Here is a 16,473-nt window from a genome sequence, read left to right as displayed (position 1 = left end):
GAGAGCATTAAGGCTGCAGACAGGTGCATCCAACAACATTTTATTTTCCCTTATTTGATTTATGGACCTAACTGTATGAACTGGACTTTGGCTTTAATGCTGCTCCTCTTCATCATTGCTGTGTTGCATTTCCATCATTCTGCTGCTGGATTCACTGCAGGCTTTAACAAACACTCCTTTGGGTCCAGGCCCAGCCATGTGTTTGTAAGCTGCTGTGCTCCTCACAAATAAAGCCTGAAGCAGCTCAGACTGTTAGAAGCAGCACTGAGCCCTGTTACAGTTATAGTGTTAGAGCAACGGCTGCAGCCTACAGCATTTAAACTAGCTGTGTAATACTTCAGCTTTACATCATGGAGTAGTAGTTTATTAAACCCCCCAAAATATGACTATCCAGAGTTGGGACCAGGAAGCAGAGCTGCAGTCTTACACGCCTCTCTGCAGCTTCTCTCCTCCTGCTAACCCCCAAAAACCCATCTCCATAGAGACTGTGTCAGCTCCCAAACAGACAAAAAACAAACTAAAAACCAGCAACAAACAACTTAAACATAAACAATTACAAAGAAAGAACAATACAGTATCCACATCTGAACCAAAGAGTAAAACAGTGAAATGTGGATTATTAAACATTAGGTCTCTCTCCTCCAAGTCTCTGTTAGTACATGTTAGTAAAAACATTTCTGCCTTTTACCCATATTTTATTTTTAACTCAAAATCAAAGATTCCAGATTCTCCTACATGTTGGTTTTGAATCAGATAGGACGACAGATTTCAGGTGGCCCTGTGTCTTTCTCTATTACATTTGCCACTGTGTAACTCAAAGTTATTTAAGGACTAGTTTTATTTCAATGGATGAGTTTACTGACTGACGCGCAGAAGAAATAGTTCTTTATGGAGCCTAGATGGTGTGAATGATGAGACCAAAGACTGCAATATCTTGTACCAAAAATATATTGAATAAATGGAGGAAAGGGGAAATGGAACAAAATAATTAACACAACACACAACATAAATGCCCACAATTAAATAATAAATCAATGCTGTGATCTTTCTGTGCAAAAGTCCTTTTTGGTCCTCTTCTTTTTAAAGTTCACTTTTAAGGTATTCCTCCTTAGAGTCCAGCTTCATACAAATGGGGAAATATGTCCGTAATCCAAAGACGGCTAAGTGGGGGAAAGAGGGGAAACAAAGAATGGTCCTACCGGCTCGCCACTTCAATATGAAGAAGATTAATTCAAAGGGAGGGAACAAAACCTGACCTGTAGGTCAGAAAAACGTCCATTAGCACATCAAGTTCGATTCAGTTTACCGGTAAACAAATATATTTTTCTGCAAGCCTATGTAACAATGCAAATCATCATCAACCAATGTACAACAGTTAAATTATTAATCATCTTGGCCACGTAGCTTAATCTATACATTCCAGTAGCGTTCGCTACAAACAATACAAAAACAACAATAAAGAAAAACAGCTGTCTAACAGACAGCATAGCCGAATTCAAGGCAACACATAACAATAATCATTCAATCGCACTTTGTTTCAAAGTAAGCCCATTAAAGTGCTTAAGTAAATAAAAGTGTTCAAAAACAGCGGTTTTTGAGCCGGAGTTCTGCTCGCGGTGGGAACGCCGCCACACAAAGTCATTTTTTAATCGCGAAAACGATCGACTGGTTACTGACAACCAAAAGGTTGTTTTTGGTAGATATTAAAGATCATGGGTGGGCGGGGCAAATGGAGCAGTTTTCTACAGTCGAGTAAAATTCCAGGAAAGAGCTGGGTGTGGCTTTCCTTTAAATCACATGATCAACAGCTTTAAGATGGAGGCAACTCGCTCAGTGTTTCCTGTTTCATTCTTAGACTGTGGCGATGGTAAGTAGCAGCTTTTCACTTGTTACCTGGCATCTTTTCAGCCACCAATGATAGTCATTGTATGTTATCAACATTTCACTAACTATGTTTTCTCTCATGTTTAAAATAGGCCGACCAAGAGCAAAATAGGTATGTCTGCAGACTCTGCTGTAGCCAAAGTTATCAGATCTCCTGTGTCTTTAAATCCCTAACTGCTCGATCATTATCATTGTAGAAGACAACAATTTCTCAAAGGAGGTTCAAAACTAATGCCTACAAGATTACCAAGAGGAGGGTTCGGGGCTCTTACATGACTCCGGGAAGTCAACACTTGGTGGATGAGGTGTGTTACCTTTGACACTTTTAAGACAGTCCTGTTTATCACTACTAACAATAAGCAAATATGTTTTCACTCAACAGATCCTTCACAGCATGTTGTTTCTGGGCAAAATCAACAACATCCCCTTTTCTCCAGAAGAAATCTTCCCTAATCCTTTTGTTTTGGGTTCTTTAATGAGAAGATATCCCAGGCCTTTAAAGTTGTATTCGACTCAGCTTCCCAGGCGAAGTCCCTTCTCCTGTGTGCTCGACATGGTAAGATAACTCTTCTCACATTGTCAGTCAATCTGACAAACTTCCAGTTTTTAGGAAAGTATAATGCAAAGTGCTTTTTTACTGAGAAATCCAAAGAAAATCCATACTGTACCTTATACTTCAACATATGCTTCTAGCTATACTTCTCCACCAAACACAGAGACTGCAGGAGAGCTGGAGACTTGCTTCAGAATTTGTTAGTTCTAAATAATGTCTAACAGACTCATTATTGGAGATGCTTACAGTCTTCAAGGCGTATATGATGCTGTCACTGTGTAGCTGCTGGATCTGTTAAGCTCAAAGACTCTAAATTCAGCGTGTTTTGACAGCCCGGCATAGCAAAATAGAAAAAAAAAAAGGTCAATTAGCAAATTTAATTATAAATTAGTGAGAACAAAGATGGATTTTTGCTTATTGATTTAAAATTAAATAGATTTTTGTGACTTGTTTCACCCCCTATCTTAAAATGTCTAAACCAAAAGCATCCAATGGCCCTGCATAGTTAAATAAGTCAAGCAGCGAAACAAACATGTTGATCAACTTTATATGAAAAACAACTATATAATCAGGTGCAACACTTTGACCAGATCTGTAACTGTTTTCAGATCGTCCTGCAAAATAACTCAGAGAATGAAGAGCAAATAAAGCAGAGTCTGCAAGATCTCCTCACAGACTTGGACTTAGAAGAGAATAATAAAAAAACAGCTTTCGTCTCGTCCACCATCTGCATTTCTCAAAAATCCCAAACCAACAAATCAGAAAGGTACTGCGGAGTCTCCATGTCCACCAAAGGTCCTAACGCTGGCAAAATTATGATTGCTGCCTCCTGTCTTAGCAAATGGCATAAATATGTATCTGGTGCGGTGATGACCTATTATCCAAACACAGTCCAGAAAGATTACTTTGATGGAACAATTGAAGTACCTGGAAATATCAGGTGTGAGGCTTTTTGTCTCCGTGATGGTGCCAGAATGAAGCCTTGCAGATCATGTAAGAATTAGTTTGGCTTGAACACAGAAGACCTCAGAGAGTGGCCATATGGTAACTGTGCTGAAGCTGAGAGCCTGAGCAATTTGCTTGAAAATGAGAGAGAAGTTGAAACACATGTGGATGAATACTCAGCTGAAAAGGACAACAGGCAGAGAGCTGAGGATGAGGTTGGTAGGGTTCTTAGAACTGTGTTGCAAAGGATTCGGTTTAACTGGACAGGTGAATTTTACAACCCAGAACAAGAGTGAGATTTCATGAAATCATTTGCATTCATCATTCTGATAAATCAAAGATTCTCTGCTCTGACAGCATCTGTGTGGATTTTCTGTAATCACAGAGACGTGTATAAGCATGTTTACTTTCCATCTCCATGTAATTGTCACATTTAATAATTAAAACTGGCTTCTATGGGTTTTTGTTTGTTTGCTTACATATCTAGTGTTTAATGCAATGTGAAGCATTATCAGACAGCATTTAATGGGAAGAATCCCATATTTATACTGGTCTGTACCCAGGGTACACAGAAAATAAAAACACATGTTTTCTTATTATGATCCCAACTATAATTTACTTAAGCAAAAGCACTACATGTGTAGTTATAATATTTATAGCAGTTACTGTTGAGCTTTAAATTGATCATCTTAAATGTTTATATGCTGATTATATTGCTTTATATAAGAAAGGCCTAACTCTGAGTACACTCTGTGCCCAAAAGTGCTGACAGGAAACTGCATGCTTTTGCAGAAACGTGCTTTTGCAGCTAGAAAGTGAAGCTGATATATATCAGTTTTAATTAGTTTTTACCAACTGCTTGCTAGGGCAATCCCACGAGTTTGGTGTTTTTGTATTGAACATGATTCCAAGTGCTTTCTATAACACATAGCAGAGGTGCCACAACAAAGACTGAGAAGAGGACAGGAAGAGACAGTGAAAGAGATGCACTCCTTCGCCATTCATGTTAAAGCGTTGCATAGCTTTAATTTTAGAGAGTGTTGCATAACTTCAGTCATTTTTCTACCACAGGTGAAGCCAAGAATTGTGAAGCTCTCTTTTGGCCAAATACCAGAATCTGTAAGAAGAAGAAAAAACAAACAATCAAATAGGTCATTATTAAGAGGACAACAATCTCTTGATGATTATCCACAGTGTCTTTGATAACTCTGAGATACAAACTGTCAAGGATATACACATCCCAGCAAACAATAGCTGTGTTTGACTAAAGCGATTAATAACAAGGACAGAGCTACAATCACTACAGTCAAACATAAAGGGCTTAATCCTGAATCCAAGTCTGAGCTGTGATGCCGTTGGTGCTGAAAGCTGCTCAGATCCTGAAGCTGCACGTTTTGTCTCTCTCTAACCAAACCAGCAGCAAAAGAAGACACATTTCGCTTGACATAAACATTGTCATGAATTCCCTCTTACTTTTGCTGGTTTGCTTCCACCACCATTAAAACACACACAGAAAAACAACACAGCACAGCTCTCTGCCTCTCTCAGTGTACTTTAAGAACACCGTTTCCCATCTCAAATCTCTGTTTCTGGCATTATTCGCTTGCTTGTTATGAAGCAGTCTACCGTTGCTTACAGCCATTTTTTTTAATGACTTCCGACAAGACAGCCTCATTTCTGCTGTTCAATACCAAATTTTATTTATTTTTTTCAAATTAAGTGAAACTGCAAAATGCTCTGCTGTGTCTCTATTAAAACCTCTTATTAAAACCTCTGAATCACTTCAGCAGCATCAGCCAATGTACATTTGTTGAGTCGTGGTTCTCGTCTGCTTTTGTTCTACTGCAGAATAATATTTTTAAGGTTATCTACTGTAAAAAGCTAGGCCAGGAAAATCTGCTTCATGGTTTTGTGTTTTATCCTCAGTTACTTTGACACAAAAGCATCTGCTGTGATGCTCACACCTCTGATGAAGTTTCACAAGTGTCAGTACTGATAAATGATCAGAATTATAATGTTTCTGACTCTCTGAGTAAGAATTAAATGGAATCTAATTGGGACCTTGTGAATTGGAATTGAACAGGTTCTAGAAATCAGTGATGATACTCAGCTCCAATACCCACCTATGATATTAGGCTTACGAACGCTGACTGGGTTTCATTTACCAGCTTTTTATGTTCTTCCTGCAGTTTCCTCCCCACATCACTCATCTTAACTTTTTTCCAGTCCTCCTCAGTCTAAACAGAACACACAACAATACAAAGAAAAGCTCAGGTGATTGATCTCTAACACTAGGCATCCCCAGTCTTATTCTTAGCAGTCTAACTTCTCACCATATCTTTGAAGGCCTCTCCATTGTAGTAGCGCTTGGATGCTGGATACTCTATCGTTTTGTCACATAGTTCCAGGAAACTGGAAGCCAGCAGATGCAGCTCCTCTCCGTCATAGCCGTACAGCTTTTTGTCCTCACGCGTCATCAGCACAAGCTCGTCACATGGACATGAGGTGCCCTTTACCACACCAATAACCTGCATTTTTACAATCTCGGGAAGGTAGAATTTTCCCCAGGCGTTAACTTCATCATCATCCCCGTTGTATTTGGTGTTCTCAAGCTCTTCTATCCACAGGTCAGCACCACTTGGCTTCTTCAGGTGAACGCACATGCTTTTGTTTTTGGAAACAAAATCTTTCACCCATTTCAGGTACTTTTCACCTGGAAAGAAGCAGACAAGGAAATATGGATGAATGTAGAAGTGTTGGAAAAGACAAATAGCAAGGTTATCCTACAGCAGTTTGTGAAAATGTTGTATCTTGAAATAAGCAGGCAAAATGAGGATCTCACTTATCTCATATGTTCTGACTACCGACTTTCTTCAGTTAAAGGACAAAAAAAGGGCACACTGGAGGCTGACAGAGTGTGCAATGGTGGGAATCATTTTGCAGAACTCACTAAAGTTTGTTTCTCCTGGAACAAGCTTTCTACACTTCGGCAAATGAAAATACTGTGTTAAACTAAAAAAGAGCACCAGACCAAGGTCTACAGTACTAACAGAAAAGCATGCCGTTACCTGTTGCCTGTCGACACAGCTGCTGATCTTCCTCACCAAAAAAATGAGGATCCCTGAAAGGAATAGAAAGGTTATGTTAAAATGAATGACTGTCACGGTGATCATGGGAAGCTCCGAAATATCACAATAGCTACGAAATCACAAAATGCAGTGTGATGTCTGTAAGCACCAAACATGACATCTCTGCAAATTCATCTTGAAACATGTAGGTACCTCACACGTACAGCTGCTGCCATCTCAGCCATTTATCACTGTGGCTGCCAAGTGGCTGCCACTTCACAAGCGCATGGCACAACACAGAAGAGCCACCTCCACAGGACAAGACTCAGCAGTCCATCTGCATCTTAAGGATAAAGGACACTCTTTCGAGGATGCTAATGTTCACATTTTGGACAGAGAGGACAGATGGTTTGAAAGAGGAGTGAAAGAAGCATCTATGTCCACTGTGAGCGACCATCTTTGAACAGAGGCGGGGTTTACGACACCAACTCTCTGCCATCTATAATCCAGTTTTGAGATCCTTCCCAGACGCCTTAACGCCCACTCACATCCTGGGCCATCTGACCTCAGGAATTCGCATGATAAGGTGGGGCCAGGTTTCACAATGAACTCACCCGAAACTCTGGCTGATTGGGACCCACACCCAGTTTCACACCTTGGCTCAGGCGATTAGAGGATCATCAGGGGTCCTTTTGTCCCTCTGTGGGGGGTCACTCCCACTAGGCTTATATCTGGGACTCTCCACCATTTGACCTTAGAACTGAAGAAGCTTCTCGGATGAGAGGTGAAACGTCTTCAAGTAACTTAAAGAAGTCCAGACGCTTTTCTCTGCAAGCTCCTTTGACTACGATGACCTGGATGACTGAGAACCTTCACAGACATAAGGTGAATGTGACAAACAAAGCGCCTTCTTGTTCTCTGTGATAATGTAAAGTTATTAATGAAAAAACAAACGAGTAAAAAACGGACTGGAAACATGTCTTCAATCAAAACTCGACAAAAACAAAGAAACAGCCTCACTTCTCTGCGACGCTCCCTAAAAATGACGTTACGTGTTACGTACCAGAGATTTCTATACAGCCCTTTATCAAGCCGAGAGAAAGTGACGCAAAACCCTCCAACTAATAACGACTAGCAGAGAGGCTCAGCTGAGTGTAGTTACCTGGTTTGCAGACGCATACAGACGTTTCCTGTCCTCTCGGACGCAGCTGTGATAGAACATGTGGTGCATTACCGCCACCAACTGGCTTGGAGTGAGGACCGGAAATCGCTCATGCCAAATCAAAAAAAAAAACATAAAGAAAGATTAAGTGAAGAGATAAATGAATACATTAAATCAAGAAGAAAAAAACCCACCACCGGACATATACATCCTCATATCCTTCTGTACAAATGAGTTTGTTTTAGAAACTGAAAAAAGCCACAAAACCTTCACATCTAGAAATCCTTTGCAGTAAAACTTGTTTTTTGGCAGGTTCCACAGGTTTTGAATCAGTTTTCTTCTTTATTCCTGATAATTTTGACAATGAAAAAGAACATGTTCTATAGGGCTTTGGAGTTGACGTCACGCCGCAATGCATTGTGGGAGCGCGGCACCATTTTCGAGGTCTACGAATCAAAACAAACACACTGTGTTGGAATGACGATTACAAGATGCTTAAAAGCAGCTCAAAAGAGAACGGACTGTATAGAGACCGATTGCGTCCAGAGGCGAAGCGGCGGTACTTGCAGAAAATAGCGTGCAGTGGAAATGTGGACCCGTATGAAATACGGCCGTGGAGTAGAAACCCTGAAGACGTAGCCTGATATATTTTCGTACCTTATCTGTGGAGTCAGCGCGTACAAGTCGTCATTCAAACAAAGGTAAGTCAGCTCGAGTACTGCGTGTGAAATGCGTTTGATTTCCCTGCAAACATTCACATTAGTGCAGCATAAATTCATTCATGAGGGGAAATTACAGTGAGAACATGTGGAGGCTGTTAGAGGGAGAAGATAGTGAGTTCAGTGCAGGGCTGTGCAGAGAGGTTTAAAGGGGCGGGTGCTCAAAGTTAAAAAGGGGCACATTGAACCAGGCTGAATAACAACAACACACATTCATCAAGAATCTAATATGGGAAGGGCAGGGCTGTGTTGGTCTGAGACTGTAGACATTAAAAAGTCCACAGGAGAGATGGTAGCTGATTAAACAAGTGTCATGAGATAATAACAAAATGCAAAGATTGGTGACAGCGCTTGGAACCATAAGGCAACAAAAAACTATGTATGTAAAAAAAAAAAAATATATATATATATATATATATATATATATATATATATAAAACACCCAGCACGCCCCTGCGGGCGGTTTATCCTTCAAGCTCGGGTCCTCTACCAGAGGCCTGGGAGCTTGAGGGTCCTGCGCAGTATCTTAGCTGTTCCCAGGACTGCGCTCTTCTGGACAGAGATCTCCGATGTTGTTCCCGGGATCTGCTGGAGCCACTCGCCTAGCTTGGGAGTCACCGCACCTAGTGCTCCGATTACCACGGGGACCACCGTTACCTTCACCCTCCACATCCTCTCGACCTCTTCTCTGAGCCCTTGGTATTTCTCCAGCTTCTCGTGTTCCTTCTTCCTGATATTGCTGTCATTCGGAACCGCTACATCGATCACTACGGCCGTCTTCTTCTGTTTGTCTACCACCACTATGTCCGGTTGGTTAGCCACCACCATTTTGTCCGTCTGTATCTGGAAGTCCCACAGGATCTTAGCTCGGTCATTCTCCACCACCCTTGGGGGCATCTCCCATTTTGACCTCGGGACTTCTAGGTTATACTCGGCACAGATGTTCCTGTACACTATGCCGGCCACTTGGTTATGGCGTTCCATGTATGCCTTGCCTGCTAGCATCTTGCACCCTGCTGTTATGTGCTGGATAGTCTCTGGGGCATCTTTACATAGCCTGCACCTGGGGTCTTGCCTGGTGTGATAGACCCCAGCCTCTATGGATCTTGTACTCAGAGCTTGTTCTTGTGCTGCCATGATTAGTGCCTCTGTGCTGTCTTTCAGTCCAGCTTTGTCCAGCCACTGGTAGGATTTCTGGATATCAGCCACCTCCTCTATCTGCCGGTGGTACATACCGTGCAGGGGCCTGTCCTTCCATGATGGTTCCTCGTCTCCCTCCTCTTTCTTGGGTTTCTGCTGCCTGAGGTATTCACTGAGCACTCGGTCAGTTGGGGCCATCTTCCCAATGTATTCTTGGATGTTCCTTGTCTCATCCTGGACTGTGGTGCTGACACTCACCAGTCCCCGGCCCCCTTCCTTCCGCTTAGCGTACAGCCTCAGGGTGCTGGACTTGGGGTGAAACCCTCCATGCATGGTCAGGAGCTTTCTTGTCTTTATGTCAGTGGCTTCTATCTCCTCCTTTGGCCAGCTTATAACCCCAGCAGGGTACCTGATCACGGGTAGGGCGTATGTGTTGATGGCCCGGATCTTGTTCTTACCATTCAGCTGACTCCTCAGGACTTGCCTGACCCTCTGCAGGTACTTGGTGGTTGCAGCCTTTCTAGCGGCCTCTTCATGGTTCCCATTTGCCTGCGGGATCCCCAGGTACTTGTAACTGTCCTCTATGTCTGCAATGTTGCCTTCTGGTAGTTCAATCCCCTCAGTTCTGACTACCTTCCCTCTCTTTGTTACCATCCGACTACACTTCTCCAGTCCGAACGACATTCCAATGTCATTGCTGTATAGCCTGGTAGTGTGGATCAGTGAATCGATGTCTCGTTCACTCTTGGCATACAGCTTGATGTCATCCATGTACAGGAGGTGGCTGACAACTGCTCCGTTCCGTAGTCGGTATCCGTAGCCAGTCTTGTTAATGATCTCACTGAGGGGGTTCAGGCCTATGCAGAACAGCAGTGGGGACAGAGCATCTCCTTGGTAGATCCCGCACTTGATGGTGACTTGTGCTATGGGCTTGGAGTTGGCCTCTAGTGTTGTACGCCACATCCCCATTGAGTTCCTGATGAAGGCTCTTAGGGTCCCATTGATCTTGTACAATTCTAGGCATTCCAGTATCCAGCTGTGGGGCATTGAGTCATAGGCCTTCTTGTAATCAATCCAGGCAGTGCACAGGTTGGTCAGTCTGGTCTTGCAGTCTCGGCTGATTGTTCTGTCTACCAGTAGCTGGTGTTTTGCACCTCTGGTATTCTTGCCAATTCCTTTCTGTGTCCTGCTCATGTATTGACCCATGTGCCTGTTCATCTTAGCCGATATGATGCCTGACAGGAGCTTCCATGTAGTACTGAGGCAGGTTATTGGTCGGTAGTTGGAGGGGACCGGTCCCTTCTTGGGGTCCTTGGGGATCAGGACCGTCCGGCCTTCAGTTAGCCATTCCGGGTGTCTCTCGTTAACTAGCAGCTGGTTCATTTGTGCTGCCAGACGCTCGTGGAGTGCAGTCAGCTTCTTCAGCCAGTAGGCGTGAACCATGTCGGGCCCTGGTGCTGTCCAACTCTTCATACTGGAGACCCTTTCTTGGATATCTGCCACTGTGATGGTTACTGGACCCTGTTCAGGGAGGTCGCTGTGGTCTGCCCTCAGATCCTCTAGCCACTGAGCATTGCCGTTATGGGTTGCATCCTTCTCCCATATGCTCTTCCAGTATTGCTCCGTCTCCAGCCTTGGTGGTGCTGTTCTCTTATTGTTCCCTTGCCACTGAGAGTACACCTTTGCTGGTTCTGTGGAGAACAGCTGGTTTATTCTCCTGCCTTCTATCTCTCTGGTGTACCTCCTCAAGCGGCTGGCCAAGGCTGTGAGTCTTTGCTTGGCAGTTTCCAAGGCCTCAGGTATGGACAGCTTGCTGTATTTCTTAGGCACCTTATTTGTCGCACCTTTCTGCAACTCCGTTAGTTGGCTAACCTCCCTCCGTGCTACTTTGATCTTGCCCTCTAGCCTCCTTCTCCATGGAGGGTATTGCCCCTTGTGGCTGTTCAACTTGTAGCCAAGCATCTCACTGATCACTGCTGCCGTATTGTAGATCAGCTTGTTAGTGTCGGTAATCGTGGTTGTAGGTATTGCCCGTAGTGCTGCATTAACATCATCTAGCAGACCTTCTGAGGGTACTTCACGTAATCTTGGTAACCAGCTACGGGGGATCCAGGTTTCAAGCTTGGCCATGATCCTATTTTTCAGGTCAGTTCCTCTCGCACTCAACGATCCTTCTCCTATCGCACTTGGGGCTATGTACCCAATCTCGGGTGGGGGTGATGATATCTCCCCCCTGACCTGGCGTCCTGACTCCTCCTTGCCGTAGCATTTGTGTTGTACCTCGTCAATCTCTAGCTGTGAGAGCAGTCCCTTCTTTCGAATGTTGGAACACTGAGCTACTAGTTGTTTCGCCGTCATTGTGGATGTTGGGTATCGAAGAATCCATAGGTCCCTCATCCTATTCATGTAGCCCCTTCCGCCGGGGTTACTTGCGTAGTAGCATTCCAACAACGCCCTGTTTTCGTCTCTTGCCCACCGATGCCTTCTTGTTCCAGTAGCCCACTTTTCGTCAGGGTGCCCTGGTTCCTCAACACCTGACGCGGACCTTGTTGATCCGGGCGACGTCCGAGCCGGCATGCCTTCATATTTATCTGTCTCGCTCATGTCTGCGGTAGGCTTGCTTAGCATAGGGGGTCTAGCCTTAGGACCCTTACTGGATACAGACGCCCCAGGCAGGAATCGAACTTGCGACCCTCTGCTCCAAAGGCGTGTAGTTTAACCACTACGATATATATATATATATATACACACACACACACACACACACAGTGGGGCAAAAAAGTATTTAGTCAGCCACCGATTGTGCAAGTTCCCCCACTTAAAATGATGACAGAGGTCAGTAATTTGCACCAGAGGTACACTTCAACTGTGAGAGACAGAATGTGAAAAAAAAATCCATGAATCCACATGGTAGGATTTGTAAAGAATTTATTGGTAAATCAGGGTGGAAAATAAGTATTTGGTCACCTCAAACAAGGAAAATCTCTGGCTCTCACAGACCTGTAACGTCTTCTGTAAGAAGCTTTTCTGTCCCCCACTCGTTACCTGTATGAATGGCACCTGTTTGAACTCATCATCTGTATAAAAGACACCTGTCCACAGCCTCAAACAGTCAGACTCCAAACTCCGCCATGGCCAAGACCAAAGAGCTTTCGAAGGACACCAGGAAAAGTATTGTAGACCTGCACCAGACTGGGAAGAGTGAATCTACAATAGGCAAGCAGCTTGGTGTGAAAAAATCAACTGTGGGAGCAATCATCAGAAAATGGAAGACATACAAGACCACTGATAATCTCCCACGATCTGGGGCTCCACGCAAGATCTCATCCCGTGTGGGGCTGCTGGTGGAGCTCACTAGGATGAGCAGGTGACCACGAGGTGGAGAGCAGCTGGCCTGGCTTTGACCCGGGCCACGCCCCCTTTCTCTCTGCTTTGCTGTCACTTATCTTCACTGCTCTGTCCAATAAAGCTGAAAAAGGCCCCGAATCAAAGAAATCTGCTGCAGCCTCTGAAATGTCTTCTGTTTCCTTCCCGACGGCTTTTTCACCGTCAGCCCATCAGACAGTCCAGCAGCATTTATGATGATGTCATGATGTTGAAGAGGCTGCTACGGTGGCCTCCCATGACCCCCAGCCTCATCACAGCTGAGATGCAGACATTTGAAAACATTCAGCAGACAACTGAATAACAGTCCAACACAACAGTCTGTGTGCAGACACACACTGACCTTTCATATAGTCAAACACAGCTGGTTGAGTCATTTCTCTGTGAGTCTAAAGTGAATCTAGTATTTGAAAGTCCACTTCCTGTATTTGTTGTTGAAGACTTCTTCAGCTTCTTCTCAAGGACATCAGCTGCTTGTTTGGCAGCAGAGGCAGTTAAGAAGCTTCCTGAAAAACACTGAACAGTGAGTTCACTGTGGCATATGACAGATTCAGCTTTCTGTGTGCAAACGTGTCTGTGTCGACCTTTCAAATGCTGTTGAATCCAAAACATCAGCGGCTCCTCGGCTGCTCACTTCATGCACTTCTGTCTGTGTGACAGTCCAATGACATCACAGCTGTTTCCAGCCCCAGTGTCTCAGGACTGGACACCTTTAAACATGTCGAGGATCAAACAGCGTCCAGCTAAACACACATGAAACTATCAGAGCTGACAATCATTCCAATAACATCTAATGGTTCATGTATGTAGACACAGGACTACAAGGAAATGGCTCTCAGCATCTGGCTGTGGGAACACATGAGTCCCTGTTTGTGTTCAGATTGTGTGCATGTTTTAGACGTGTGTCACATGTAGAAACACAACAATCCCACAATGACACACAGAAGTGTTTGACACAGCTGTGCAGCTGTAAGTTGTTTCTCATGATTCATTGAAGCTCTTCTAACATTCTGGAGACGATCAGTACATGAATCTGTTCAACACGACAACAATTTGACTTCAGTGTGAACGTTTGCATTAAATAACCTTCTTCATCCAGCTGACAGCATCTTCATCCTATGATGTGAACAGTTCCTCCTGTTGATGACAAACCTCTGACAGGATCTGCTTGAGGAGCTTTTTCATGTGCAGCTCTCTGAGCTCAGGGCTGAGCTGCTGTTTCATCTTTAAGAGCTGCTGCCTCCTCGCCGGACTTGTTCTCCTCTTCTTCTCCTAATGACACCATTTCTGCTTCATATTAAATTCAATAAAGATGCTGACATGTATCTGTAGCAACAACATCATTGAATCTGTAACAACTGGAGCCAAACCAGTGGCTCTGCTGGGATCACTGGTGAGCCAACACTTCCTTGTTGATGCAGATTTCAGGGCTTCCTTTTGCTCCTCCGTTATAACTGTTCTCTCTTCTCAACACATGATGACACAAAGGAATCAGCAGTGACAAAGATGATGCTGAAGAGAAGCACACACTTCACACATATAACAGAGCAGTGCAGTTACACACACCTCTGCTCGACATCAGGCCTCAAACAAAGACACAAAACACTAACTTGACTCTAAACAGAAGAAACGAGCAGCTGTTTCTGTTCTGTGCTTATTTATATTTGACACACATGCTTCTCTTTGTGCAAACACACATCGCACTATAAGGGTAACCTCGCACACAATGATTGGACAGCACAGTGATGATGCTGGGAGATCCTATACGCAGCAACACAGAAACACTGAGAACTTTAAACAATGATGGAAAGTGTTATAAATGACTTGTTGGCCTCTGATCTGTCACAAACAGCTGAAACGTGTCTCTCATGAGTCACATGAAGGTTTTTGACAGAAAGGACAAAAAGTAGCTGCAGTCAGTTTGTGTCATTTTTATATTTATTCATCTGGGAGAAAAATCTGAGGGACATTAAAATGTGTTTTCAACAGAGACAAGAACATGAATATAACAGAACAGGTAAATGAACATGTTTCAAGTAAACAGCTGGACTGATCAGGTCCAAACACAGAGTGATAAACTTGTCAAACAGCTGTCATATCTTTATATAGAAGCTCTTTATAAATGCTGCTCACTGCAGTCTGTTTACTAATAATGTCAAAGTGTTAGAAACACAGAAACATCAGAATGGTCTTTGTTCACAGAAACCTGTCTGGGATCCTTTGTTGTTCTTTTGATGCAGAGTTACATTATAAATATAAAGAGTTATTTCAGAGTCTCATCAGTTTTCCTGCATGTCTTTATTTAACACATCAGCAGGGCTGAAGCTCTCATGTTAAACACACACTGATCTATGGACACGTTCATGTGTTTCTAACAGAACCAGGCTGTTATCAGCCTGCACTAACATTATGTCACACACACTGAATGTAACAGTGACAGTTTACATCATCACACAATCAGCTGTGATTGTTTCACTGTCATCAAACGAGTCAACAGGAAGTAGAATCAATAGAAACCAATCATTTACTGACAGCATGTCTGATGGAAATAAGTGCAGATTATGTATGAAGTCTAACTGCACACAGTAACTGTGTTACAATAAGGACTTAACAGCGCCCTCTGCTGGAGTGTTTCAGTACTGCGTTAACTAGAATACACCACCTCCTCCTCACACCACCTGCTACAGCTCTACTCTTCTATGACTACAGTCATCCACAGCACTGATGTGAGGTCACATGGTTCATATGTAAGGAGCACAGCTGACCTCAGGTCAGTTTAATGACTGTGAGCAGCAGCTGTGTTATTGTCACTGTGACAGGGAGACACTCTCAGACACAGCGCTCATGTCAGCTTGTTCTCATGCAGGAGGATCAGGAGCTCCATGTTTGTCTTTCTGTTTGAATCATGATGTGTTTGTGCCACCAGAGTCTGTCATGAGTACTCAGGGTTTCACAGCAGCTCTTCTGGATGCTGACGAGGACTCCAACCTCATGTTTCACCTCTCTGAGCTTCTGATGTCTGTGAACACTCGTGTTTCTTCTCTGGGCTCATCTGGACAAAAACACCTTTCTGTGTTTGGCTGCAGCCTCATTCTGACTGACAGGAAGTGTGTTATCCATGAGCTGCACTTCTGTGAGGAAGTTTCCTGCTGTGTTTCCTGTCTGTGGACAAACACGAGTGTTCCAGCTGAGGACTTGGTTCCTTCCACCTGTCCATACAGGACATCACGCTGTCTGCAGCTCTGTAAATGCAGCTCCAGGTCCTTCCACGTGCTGCTCTGTATTTGTGCAGTTTGTAGTGTGTCCTGGGAAACGTAGCACACATGGTGTTCTTCTGCTGTTTCCTCCTTTCACTGAGTGTGAAACACTGACGCTGTGCTGTTGTTCACAGAGGGGAGCTGATTCTAGCTGCAGCTGGACTCTGTCATCTAACTGAATGTGTTGGTGCTGATCACGGGGCTCTGAGGGGGGAGCAGCAGGAGGACTCTGGATGCTGACGTCAGTGTATCTGTGGAAGCTCCCACAGCGTGTCTGTCATTCAATATTGTGCTGTATATTGTATCTATGCAAAGATGAACAGACTGTGTGTTCACTGGTCTCTGTGCTGCAGCTCTGATG

At 43.9% G+C, this 16,473-nt stretch overlaps 1 long non-coding RNA gene and 1 pseudogene across 1 annotated transcript; one reads left to right on the top strand and one right to left on the bottom strand.

Moving 5' to 3' along the window:
* Window positions 1-932: 932 nt before the first annotated feature.
* On the bottom strand, window positions 933-3,423 carry LOC146708719 (uncharacterized). Its single transcript, XR_014920339.1, has 2 exons — window positions 3,365-3,423; window positions 933-1,256 (listed from the first exon to the last, which is right to left on the bottom strand). It is a non-coding gene; the product is annotated as an uncharacterized LOC146708719 (long non-coding RNA).
* Window positions 1,647-3,844, top strand: LOC146708718 (uncharacterized; annotated as a pseudogene).
* Window positions 3,845-16,473: the final 12,629 nt, after the last annotated feature.

This window comes from Copadichromis virginalis, linkage group LG5 (assembly GCF_057382275.1).
Source record: "Copadichromis virginalis isolate Kocher_CV1m ecotype Utaka linkage group LG5, C_Virginalis_male_GT1.1, whole genome shotgun sequence".
Lineage (NCBI taxonomy): Eukaryota > Metazoa > Chordata > Actinopteri > Cichliformes > Cichlidae > Copadichromis > Copadichromis virginalis.
This window is presented reverse-complemented; position numbering and strand designations above follow the sequence as displayed.